General features: G+C 45.2%; 1 long non-coding RNA gene across 2 annotated transcripts in view; it reads left to right on the top strand.

The window, feature by feature from the left end:
* Positions 1-11,884, top strand: part of LOC144821789 (uncharacterized) — a 118,425-nt gene extending 106,541 nt beyond the window's left edge. For both annotated transcript variants that reach the window (XR_013608440.1, XR_013608439.1), the window contains exon 4: positions 10,980-11,884. This is a non-coding gene — a long non-coding RNA (uncharacterized LOC144821789). The remainder of the gene's footprint in view (positions 1-10,979) is intronic.
* The last annotated feature ends 315 nt before the right edge of the window (positions 11,885-12,199 follow it).

Genomic DNA, 12,199 nt, shown 5'->3' with positions numbered 1-12,199 from the left:
AGAGTACGTTAAAAAAACTCTTTTCAGCTTTACTTTTGGTATCTTGCAAATACTCCTTGGATTGTAAAAACAACCAGCCAACCCCATGGTCTCTAACTGGTCTTTTATATAGCTAAGCCAGGGTATTTTTTCATGCTCTCAACTTTTAAACAATCTAGGATGACAGCATGATTTAGGACTGCTTCTCCCTTTGCTCAAATGTTACGACACAGTAATACCGGGGCCCATTTTATTCGAAAGGACAAGGGAATCAAGCCAAGTTCACTATGGCAAACAGTGGTGGAAGTACTTTTAAGGACTGTCAACAGATGTTTCATAAACATACTCTCAGCCCTTTGTAAACCCTCTGCATCACAAAAACCCCAGGCTCCAGCACCATATAAGGTGACAGCGCAAGAGCGGCTTTATAAATATTAAGAATTGCGTTAATGGGTTTTGAGCCTTTTTGTGAATCTACAAATTGCTTCCAGATTTTGATTGAAACCACTATTTCTTGATTCTACAAGATGATGCCATGTACTTTTTGGTCAAAGAGAATTCCCAAATAAGAGAAGGTGGGCACATATGACAATTTTTCATTATTTATAAAAAATGTTTTTAAGTTGGTGGAGGATTTACCGACCACCATAGTATAAGATTTCCCCACATTAGCCTTCAGGCCAAGGTCATTCATAAAATCATTAAACCTGATTAAAAGCCTCTGCAGTCCCAACCCAGTCCTGGACATTAAGACACAGTTGCATATAACAATGCAGGAAACAACCTGCGGCCTACCAGGGGAGCATCCACATTCCTCTGTTTGATATAGCTTTCCAGATCCTTTTTATACAGGCAAACTAAAATAGGCCATTCCATCACCTACTCACTCACCAATACAGCCACTCACATAGCCATTCACTCGCCCACACAGCTACTCACACACCACTAATACACTCATATAGCTACTCACACCCCCACTCACACACCGATACAGACACTCGGAAATCCACTCACACACAGATACACACAACCAAACAGCCACTCACATCATATATGTTAAAAGTAGTATCACTCATTAGTAGTACACCTAGTATACTTTTGTAGTAGCTTAGTGTACATGTTTAACAATCATAAACTCTTAGAAAATACTTACACGCACTGGATGATGACACCAGTGAAGTCATTTGAGATGTCATCAATGATGTCACTGACCATGTCATGAGTGATGTGGTATGTGAGATCGTAAGAAGTGCATTGCGGGGCAGCAAGTTATATTTAGCTCAGGTAATTATAGCTGCTGAATTTCACTGGTTTTCGATGAGTGCAATTTGAGCCTAACTTTAATGTCCCTATAACCTTTACTTTTTTCAGTGAATTTCTTAGGTTTTTTAATATTATTGCTAACAATAACACCACTGTACCCTTTGGTTTCATAAGTGAATTTCTAAGGATTTAAAAAAATTGCATTGCCTCACTTTAACCTGTAACCTTTGAGAGTGAGTGTGTGAATGAGTGCATGAGTTGCATTGGGTGTGTGAGTGGGTTTGTGAGTATCTGAGTGGGTGTCTGATTAGGTGTATGAGTTAGTGAGTGCCTGTGTGAGTCTGTGAGTGGGTGTGAGAGTACCTGAGTGGGCTTTTGAACACCTCCATGAGTGTGTGAGTCAGCCTGTGAGTAAGTGCTTGAGTTGAGTGTCTGTGATTGAGTGTGTGAGCCTCTGAGTGGGCCTGTGAGCTGGTTTATGAGTCTCTAAGTAGGTTTGTTAGTCGGTACATGCGTCTCTGTGTATGTCTGTGAGTGTGTGTGAGAGAGTATTAGTAGGTCTGTTACTGGGTGCATGAGTGTCCTAGTGGGGCTGTGAATGGGTGTACATGTCTGAGTGGGTCTGTGAGTAGGTACATGAATATCTGAATGAGTCTGAATGGGTCTTTGAATAACCCCACCAGTCCCCCATTATTTTTTTAATCTATGTGCATGCATTATTTAAATCTATGTGTAAAAGCAGTGGCGGCTCCTGTAGAAGGCAGGGAGTCGGCAGGGAGCATGGGGACCTTCAGGATCCCTGTGGTCCCCATTAGTGGTAAGGGTGGACCAGGGCACCCTCCATAGAGACCAGGCCCCAAGGGATGGGATTCCTGGGACAAAAATCTGCCTGGTAGGGGCCACATGATCATTCCCCTTATTTATTTAAAAAAAAAGTTAAAAAGAGGTCAGCCCCAGGGATGAGGTTCCCGGGTTAAAATCAGCCTGAGAGGGGGGCCCCCTCCCATTAAGATTTTTCTTTAAAAAAATGCTAGGCCTTACTCTCCCTGGACACAAAATCTGTCTGGGGAGGGTGGTCTGTGTGGCACCCATTCCCCATTTGAAATAGTCCTGGCCCCAGGGGATGGAATCCCCGGGCCAAAGTTGGCTCAGGGAAGGGGGACCATGTGGATCTCCTCCTCTAATAAATGAAAATAACATTTGTAAAAATCAAATCCAAGAAGTCATCGGAGGCCCCGTCACTTTACAAATGTGCCCACTGGCGCACAACTGGTTGGAGGTTTGAAGTCCCCTTGGCTGAATAGTATCTTTGACGGCCAGTAAGCCTTTCTGCTACCTCCAGTAAGTCTCAAACAGTGGGATTGATGAGAGGATTTCAGAGGCCACATCCTGTTTCTCCAGCAGTCTGCAAATGCGCTTCCTGGTGCACTGCTGGTTGGGGATAAAGTACCCATCTCTCCAGAGGGTCCTCTTGGCCAACAAGCCCCCCTGTTACCTCTAGTAACTCCCTCACAGTGGGATTGCTGAGAGGTCTTCAGAGGCCTGCCCACTTTTTCCACACATCCGCAAACGCACCTCCCGGTACACTTCTGGTTGAGGATGAAGTCCCCTTGTCTCTAGAGTGTCCTTTGGAGCCAAGAAACCCTCCTTTTACCTCCAGTAATTCCCACACAGCGAAACTGCTGAGAGGTCTTCAGAGGTCACACCCCCTTGGTCCACCACTCTGCAAACGTGCCTCCTGGCACTTCTCAGATGATAAGACTTCTTGGGGGCCCAGAAGCCCTCCTGTTACCTCCAGTGAGTCTAACATAGCAGGATTCCTGAGAGCTGTTCGGAGGCCCCAGCCCCTTTCCCCATCCCTCTGCAAATGTGACAACTAGTTGAAAAACCAAAGAAATTCACTTAAAAAAACAAAGGTTACAGCATTGTTGTAGTTAGGAAACAGAATTTAAAATACCTCAGAAATTCACTTAAAAAAACAAAAGTTACAGGGTTGTTATAGTTAGACTCAGATTTCACTTGTACAAAACCAATACAATTGAGCAGTTATAGTTACCTAAGCTCACTATACCTTACGTCCACGTAATGCAATGCATTGCTTATGACCTTACATCAGTGATGACATGGTCAGTGAGATCACTGAGGACATCACTGATGACATCTCAAATTAAATCACTGGTGACATCACTGATGACAGCCTCCACAGAATTACTCACACACCCACTGACACTCCATTCAACCTTTTGCATGCCTATATATTCACCCATACAACCACTCACATACCCATTCACGGAACCATAGCAGTACTCACACATCCATTCACCCCTCCATGGAGCCACTCACACACCCACTCACGTACTCATAAAGCCACTCACACAACCATTCACTCACACATACAGCTACTCATACAACCTGTCAAACATCCACTCAGGCACTCAAACAGCCACACACTCAACCATACAGCTACTCACACACTCATGTATTCACCTACACAGTCACTCAATCAAACACCCACTCAGCCACCCATGCAGCCAATCAGCAGAGTCACTCACTCACCCATACAAGCACTCCCACACTCACTGACACACCCCATAAGAAACCTGGGTAAGCCACACCTTTATTCTCCAGTGAGGCTAACTCCAATCCCATTGGGATTCAAGCTAATCCCCAGAATCAAGTTTGAATTACCAGAAAGGAGGGAGCTACTCAACAATCCACTATGTCCACCATAAATTTGCATCCCAGTGCACCCATCTCAAAACACTTTTTGGGCTTAGGAAAGAACAGGAAAATGACTACATCTGCTGTCTGAGAATTGTGAGGAAACCTAAAGGTCCCGACCAGATCTTACTTGCACCTAGGACAATGAAGTACACTCTATGAATCAGTTAGTTTACCTTCTATGTGTGGCTACAAGAGGCCTTTTTCCTTAAGTGGCCTCCTAAGAAGTTACACATGGGCAAGGACTGGACCCTGTTGGTGGCCTCTGCTGGAGTGAGTTCTGGCCCCTAAGTGCTCACCTTGAGATCCTGGCAACCTTGGCTGTATTTATTTAGGCGTCTCCAACAATCTATGAAAAGCTGTGGAATTCTAAGTTTTAGTTGCAGGGGGACTGAAACAAACCACCTAAGCCAATCAGGCCAAGGTTCAACGTTGGTGGGCTGAAGAAACATGGTTCTACCAATTGGAGACTCTATGCAGTGCAGTTCTATTTCAGTAGGCCCTCGGGGAAAATGCTTCATGGAACAATCTGCAGTCTTTTCCCCATGGAGAACTCTGAGCTAAGAAAAATCGACTAAATGCATTTTTTATAAATTAGCAGACAAGTTACTCCATCAACAATGAATGGGTATCCAGGCAGCAGATCTATTTCAGTAGGCCTTTGGTGAAAATGCTTCATGGAACAGTCTGCAGCCTTGTCCCCATGAAGAACTCTGAGCTAAGAAAAATAGACTAAGCACTAGATGTCGGTTATTCATATTTACCGACTCTTAAATACCGAATTTTACCGATTCGGTATTTAAGAGTCGGTAAATATGAAGGGGGAGATGTAGGTATTACAGATTCTGTAAATACCGAACCCATTGATTCCTATGGGCCTTGAAGCCCATAGGAATTAATGGGCAATACCGATTCTGTAATTACAGAATCGGTAAATACCGAATTTGGCAAGGGTGCAGGGGGTGTCACTTTGACACCCTCTGGCACCCTAAAAATAGGCATGTGCGCCATGTGGCAAACAGACATGCCCTAAGGGCATGTCTGTCTGTCACATGGCTAGGTGTGCATGCACACATGTTCATGCACACCTGAATTCGGTATTTTAACACCCAATTGGATTGGGTGGTAAAATACCGAATTTGTAGGGCCTTTGGGACTCAGAAGAGTCCAACCTAAATCTGGAAGGTACCGAATCGGTAAAAATACCGATTCGGTATTTTACAGATTCTGTAAATTTACCGATTCTGTAAATTTACAGAATCTGTAAAATCTGGCCCCCTACATCTCAAGATGCCAAATACCGGTCGGAAACGGCCGAATTCGGCCGTTTCCGACCGGTATTTGACACCTACATTGGGCCCTAAATGCCTTATTTATAAATTAGCAGACACGTTATTCCGTCAAAAACTTTTGTGTATCCCGTCAGTCTTATTTCATGTGCAATAGGATATAATGCACTTGTGATGTGGCGTACAGGATTTCTGTCATGTTTATGAGTAACCTGTCCACCAATCTCTAAAGCGGGCCCTAAATCTGAACAGAGAAATAACCTGGGTACGAAATGTAAACTTTTCCCGCTCAGAGTTTCCCCACCAAATTCAGCAGGCTCGCTGGAGGATTTTGACTTCTATTTTAGAGACTAAGGGCCCGGTGTAGGTAAAAGTCATTTACCGATTTTAAAATACCGATTTTTACCGAATCGGTATTCTGAAATCGGAAAATGAGATGTAGAGATAAAAAATCGGTAAAATACCGATTCGGTAAAAATCGGTAGCGTGTTTCGATACTTACTGAATCTGTAATTACCGAATCGGTAGATACTGAATCGGTAATGACAATACAAGCCTATGGGCCAAAAGGGCCATAGGAATGCATTGGAAAAACCGATTTGGTATTTACCGAATCGGCAAATACTGATTCGGCAAATATCGATTCGGTAAATACCGATTCGGTAAATACCGAATCGGCAAGCAAGTAAAAGTGAAACCAATTACAACAGCCAATGAGGTGGAACCACCCTCCCCCACCCTACCAGGGAGTGGCTACCCAGGCAGGTGCAACTCATCAGAACTTTCTGGAGAGGCAGCCAGAGCTGAGCAGTGAGAGGGAGCAGCAGAGAGAGTGGTAGCTGATTTTGCAGACAGTGGAAATGGCAAGCAGCTCAGAGAGCCAGAAGGCTGAGAGGAAGCGCAAAGTGAAGTTTAGCAGCATGGAGCTGCAAGTACTGGTGGAGGAGGTGGCGAGGGTCCACAGGCAGCTCTATGGGAGGCTGTCCCTCACAGTCCCAGAGTCTACCAAGAGGAAACTGTGGAGTGCCATAAGTGAGAGGGTCAATGCTGTTGGTGTGACCCCCAGGAGCCTGGAGGACCTCAAGAAGAGGTTTTATGACATCCGGAGCCTCACCAAGAGGAAATTGTCAGAGCTCTACAAGCAGGCAGGTCTGACTGGTGGAGGCAGGAACCCCGCGCCCCCCCCTGACTGACCTGGAGGAACTGGTGGCCACGACCATCGAGACGGAGAGTGTGGTGGGAGTAGGGGACATGGACAGCTCAGCCAGAGCTACAGCAAAAGGTAAGAAGCATGCGCAGCATGACACACCCAACCAGACACCTCCCCTATAGCCTCAATGTACAGTCAAACCCCAGTCCAGTACTGCTAGCACCATACATGAGCAATGCATAATGGGAAATGTAGTCAGCTAATGTAGGAACATTTGTCAGTGCACATTAATTTGCAAGGCACTTGAAAAAAGAATCAGAGTAATGAAAGTGACATGTGCAATGCTTTTATTGTAGTGACTGTAAGACATTTGCACTCAGTTCACAAATGCTTCTTTATACCTAGGGGCAACATCAGGCAGTGCAGGCAGTGGAGCATCAGCTGCACAAGCGACAGCTCCAGCAACGGCGCAGAGTGTGGTGGCAGGGCCAAGCACCATGGATGCCTCCCAGGAGGAGGAGGACAGCAGTGCCATGTTCAATGAGGACGACCCTGTACATGCCCTCGTATTTCCCCACTCCCCCCAACTATCACAATCCCCCCCCATTGGTGTTCTCAGCTGAGAACTCCCCCTCACGGTCCCAGCCAGCACCTGCCACATCACCAGCCAGGAGGAGTATTGTGGCCCCAATGACAATCATGGTGGGAGCTGCGGGTCAGGCACCAGCACCCACACCAGCGACAACCTGTAGCACAGCAGCCCACCCAGCAGGCCAGCACCAATCGCCGCCCACGCACTCCCAGCAGTGCATGTCCATCAGGAGAGGGCACAGTGTTCCAAGGCCTTGAGGGGAGCATGGTGCGAATCCAGCGCCTGCAGGCAAAATCCATCCTGGCATGCCACCGCCAATTGCGTGCACATAACCTGCAAATGGTAGAAATGGCAAAGGGCTTTGGTGAGTTGGTGGCAAGCAACAAGGAGGTGGCACAAACAAACAGAGACATTGCCACAGGAATGGGACGCATGACAACCGCCATCACATAGCTTTGTGCCAAGATGGAACATACTGAGCACACAAGGCGCAGGTATTGCCCGTGTCCAAAACAGGGCAATTAACTGGCTTGCCGCCGCAACGTCCCAGCTATGTCGCCGAGGGGTAAATTTGGAAGAGAGCCTGACACAAAACACTGCGGAGGTGACCAGGGGCATGGCCAGGATCACCAGTGCCATGGAGGCCCTCATCATATCTAATACAGTCGTCAATCCTGCCCTGGAAGTGGCCGAGGCTGGGGACAGCAGCAGCCGCAGCAGCCCGGCTAGCGCTGTGTCAGAGCCGCGCAGGAGCAGCAGGCGCTCCGCAGAGGCAGCAGGCCATGCTGAAGGGGGTGATCAGCATCCAAGTGGCACTGTGAAGTGCTTCAGAAAATGACTCTGCCAGTGTGGGTGAGGCAACCCGGGGCATTTCCAGTCCCCACATACAATTTCATATTTTCACTTGTTGCACATCAGTGCTTGAACGTTCTTCCAACATTAAATCAAGTTTTTTTTTCACATCCATAACCTGTGTGTTCATCTGTACTCACTCAGAAATAGTTGTCTGTTATTTCCTCCCGTCTGTATCTGCCATCACTTGGTGTTGACACTCCAGCAGGTTGGGTTTGTGGCACAGCAATGTCGTCGTCATGGTCCTCGTAGTCTGACAACTCTACCTCAGTGCCCTTCTTGATCGCAAGGTTGTGCAACATTGCACAGACAGCAATCATCTTGCAGCAGGTGATGGGGGTATACTGCCTTGCACCTCCACTCTTGTGCAAGCATCTGAACCTGCTTTTCCAGATGCCAAAGGTCCGTTCTACCACATTCCTCGTGCTTTTGTGTGCCCGGTTACACCTCCTTTGGCTGGGTGTTGAGGGGTTGAGGTAGGGGGTGAGTATGAATGAGCGGAGGGCATATGCACTGTCGCCTAGAAGAAAAAGGGGTAACATTACTCACATGCATACATGTACTTTACACTGCTATTTTTGTTATGGGGGTCTGACAATGTGTCTCACCTAGGAGGTATCCTTCACCAAATTCCCCTGCCGTCAGCCGTGCATGGATGCCGCTGCTTTGGAAGATGTAGGAGTCGTGGGTACTCCCTGGGAATTTTGCAACCAGGTCTGTGATGACGCACTTAGCATTACAAATCACCTGCACATTTATGGTGTGCGTTGACTTCCGATTACGGTATATGTATTCTGTGTCAGCAGGGGGGCAAATCGGAATGTGCGTGCCATCAATGCAGCCAATGATGTGGGGGAATCTTGCCATCTGGTAAAAGTCTGCTTTAGTTTGTACCAGTTCCGCATGGGTTGCAGGGAAGGAAATGTATTGGTCCATCCTCTGTATCATGGCGTCAAGAAATTTGTGGAAAAACCTTGACAGGCTGCTCTGGGTCACCCCTCCTGCCACAGCAACTACACTTTGATAGCTGCCAGATGCAAGCAGGTGTAGGCTGCATAGCACCTGCACTTGTGTTGGGATTGCGTGTGCCCTTGGGGTGGGGTGGTCCAACAGTGGTTGGAGGTCCCTGATGAGGTCAGTGATGGTGTCTGGGGCCAACCTGTACCTCTGGAGTAACTCTGCTTCTCTGAGCATGCACAGGGTCACCCTCTGCCTGTAGACCTGCTCCTCTCTCTGCCATTCCCTCTCTCCTTCCTCCTGTAGCCGTAGCCGTCTTGCAATGACATAAAATATTGCCATAGTGCAAGAAGAATTGCATTTTGGGTCAGTTTTTATAGGTTGCACCTGGTTACCACCTGATAAATACAGACTCTTAAATACCGATTTTTAGGCAAATTCGGTATTTCTGAGCTTACCTACATATCACTCTTCATTTTTCACACTTCTTATTTACAGAATCGGCATTTTACCGATTCGGTAACTTTACCGATTCGGTAGAATTACCGATTCGGAATATTTACCGATTCTGTATGTTAGCGAATCGGTAAAATTACCGAATCTGTGTTTTTTCCGAATCGGTGTTTTACCGATTCGGGTTAATTACCGAATCGGTATATTTACCGATTCTGTATGTTAGCGAATCGGTAAAATTACCGAATCTGTGTTTTTTCCGAATCGGCACTTTACCGATTCGGCTTAATTACCGAATCGGTAATTTACCGATTATGACGGATTTCGGACTCCTACATCCCGATGGTTCGATTCCGCTCGGTAACGGCTGAAAATCGGTATTTTCAGCCATTACCGACCGACCTACATCTGGCCCTAAGTCCTAAGGTAAAACTTTTTGCCCTGACTAACCTTGTTGGTATATCGAACCAGTACTGCATTGCCGTTAGCCTGAATTTGTGCCTAAGTTCTGGTCTCCCATGAACAGTAACTACAGATTTGGGCTTTACTTTTTCTTGCTGCTTTCAGCCTTAATTCTTTCATATTTCAGGCTACCCTTTTTTAGATTTTTGTCATTTTGGTGTCATCTTCCTTATTATATTACCTGTTTTTTATAAATTGGAGTCCGATTGTAATTGTGTTCTGATATTAGCTGTTTTGTTCCTTCCTAATGCAGTTAACATTTTCATTAGGTTAAGCCTATCTGCCCTGTGGTAGGGTTTGAGCATAGGATTAAATCCTTTAAACCTGTGCATAGACTTAACAGGTCAGTGTCGTTATTACTTTTGTGTGCCTACCACCCACCCCAATTATTAGTCCACTTTTTACAGTTTACATTTGTCCCCCTCCACACAACACACTACTATTCTATGAACAACAGCTCGGATTTGAGACACACTTGCGGCAGTAAATATGTGCCCCACAGATTACTAAATTAACTTGGAAGTAATAACAGGATATGTATGGAAAGAATGTGGATGATTCATGATGAAAAGGCTGAAGAAATAACACTTGTCTATGCAGATAATGGACAAAGCATGTGCCAGATATATCCATAATATCACACTAAAAATTGCATTGTGGATTTGCAATCCTGTAAGTTGTATCTCAGACAGAACCCATTTAGGAATCACTGAGAAAGAAGTATAAATTGTCTTTAATGTGTTTAGGTATGTTTTCTACACCGTTTAGAATATGATCTCATACAGGTTCTAGTATTTTAAGGGATTGTTTTGATGGAGCAAGGTTTCACCTATACCGAAACTTGCGTGTATTCAACTCTCTCGAAATAACCTGTAATTAAATAATCAACATGTTTTGTTTACTAATATTTGCATTACACGCCATTTTAGTATCTAGGGGAAGCTTGACAATGTGCTTTTACTAACAATAACCCAAGTGTCTTAATATGGCCGCCGAAAACGCGGGAACTGTACTGTGCATGCGTCCGCCACTTCTACGTGGTGTGACGTACTTTTGCTTTTGGTGGGAACTTCTCGCTTCTGCGCACTAGTGCCTCGCCTGCTAATGCTTATGCTGCTGCTTGTACTAAGCTTGTTCGTTCTGTTTAACTATTATTGCAAAAGTTAAAGTAAAGTAATGGGGTTAGAGTAGAGATAAGTGGTATACAGTGCATTCATTTATTTTTGTATACTAATATGTTTCTCTTTGACTTTGCTGATAGCTCGTACTTGGGCCTGAATACTGATACAAACTCCCTCTTGGAAAAACTGCGCGTGCGCACTCTAGCTCCGAAGTTGCTGTAGCATTGGCATTGAATCCCAGCCAAGAATCATCTTACCCACGAAGTCTCTGAGAAAATGCCCTTCTGACCTCCAGAGGAACTGAAGCTATATAAATTGTATCAACATTTTTAAACAGTATTGCTGGGTGGAATAAAAGTGCATGGGACAATAAATTATGGGCAGTAACCAGAATCAACTGAAACCAATAATGAAATCATCTCATCTTAGCATGGTGTGATGACCTCTCCTCGTCTTTCTCACCAATCACTGAAGGGGAACACATAGATTTGCAACATTTAGGGGTGGTACATTGCCCTCGAAATGGTATAACTGAGGTAGGTTTAGATAGAGAAATTGTAAGACCTATCCGAGTTGCTGACCTGTCACTGACCCAGCTTATGCTATAGGAGATCAAGAGTAGAGGTGCTGGCGGAGCACTCTGTCAGAAGAATCGAGGTGTTTCAGGTAATTATTGATTACCCAGATGGGGTACTAATTGGCTTGCTGAGAGAGAGGGGTGTCATGCTGGCGTTGCACTTAGAGGAGGTCACCTGTCCTGAAGTGCACCTGTCTTGTCCCGTGGGCACCTGATTAGTCAGGAGTCTTGTCTTTTGCCCCAGCCCGTGACCAGGATTGGTCATTGTACCATTCTAGGTAAATATAATCCATTTGGTGTGTCCTTGTGCTATTTTTCTTTTTCACACTTCCCAAGGCCCCGATGTTTAAAGGTGTTACTGTGATTTCTTACAAACCTTATGTCCTATTGATTATATTCTTGCTTGTAAATTTTATGGTCATGATATTGTGGCCTTTTTGACTCCGAAAATCTTGCATAGATAAAGCTTTTAAAACGTTTCCCGAGTCTGTGGTTATTACAGGAAAGGTAAAATTGTTTTGAATACTGCCTGTTTATTCTAAATCCTTTTTTGATCCCTAGGACTTACAGCAGAGGTGACAAGGATTGGTAAGTCATGGTTTAAAGGTGTAAGTCCTAAAAAGACTCAAAGTACTGATAGGGAATTAGTTAATAATTCAAGGCAGGACTACTAGTTCAAGGTGTGAATGTTTTATGGGGCCAGGTGATTATGGTAAAATTGAGCTAGTGGTCCCACACGTTCTATCAGTTTCATTTGTACCTCTGTTCCTCTGTATTATAATA

The sequence above is a fragment of the Lissotriton helveticus genome, chromosome 2_2 (assembly GCF_964261635.1).
Source record: "Lissotriton helveticus chromosome 2_2, aLisHel1.1, whole genome shotgun sequence".
Lineage (NCBI taxonomy): Eukaryota > Metazoa > Chordata > Amphibia > Caudata > Salamandridae > Lissotriton > Lissotriton helveticus.
Note: the sequence above shows the minus strand (reverse complement) of the source record. Positions and strands in the feature narration are given on the sequence as shown.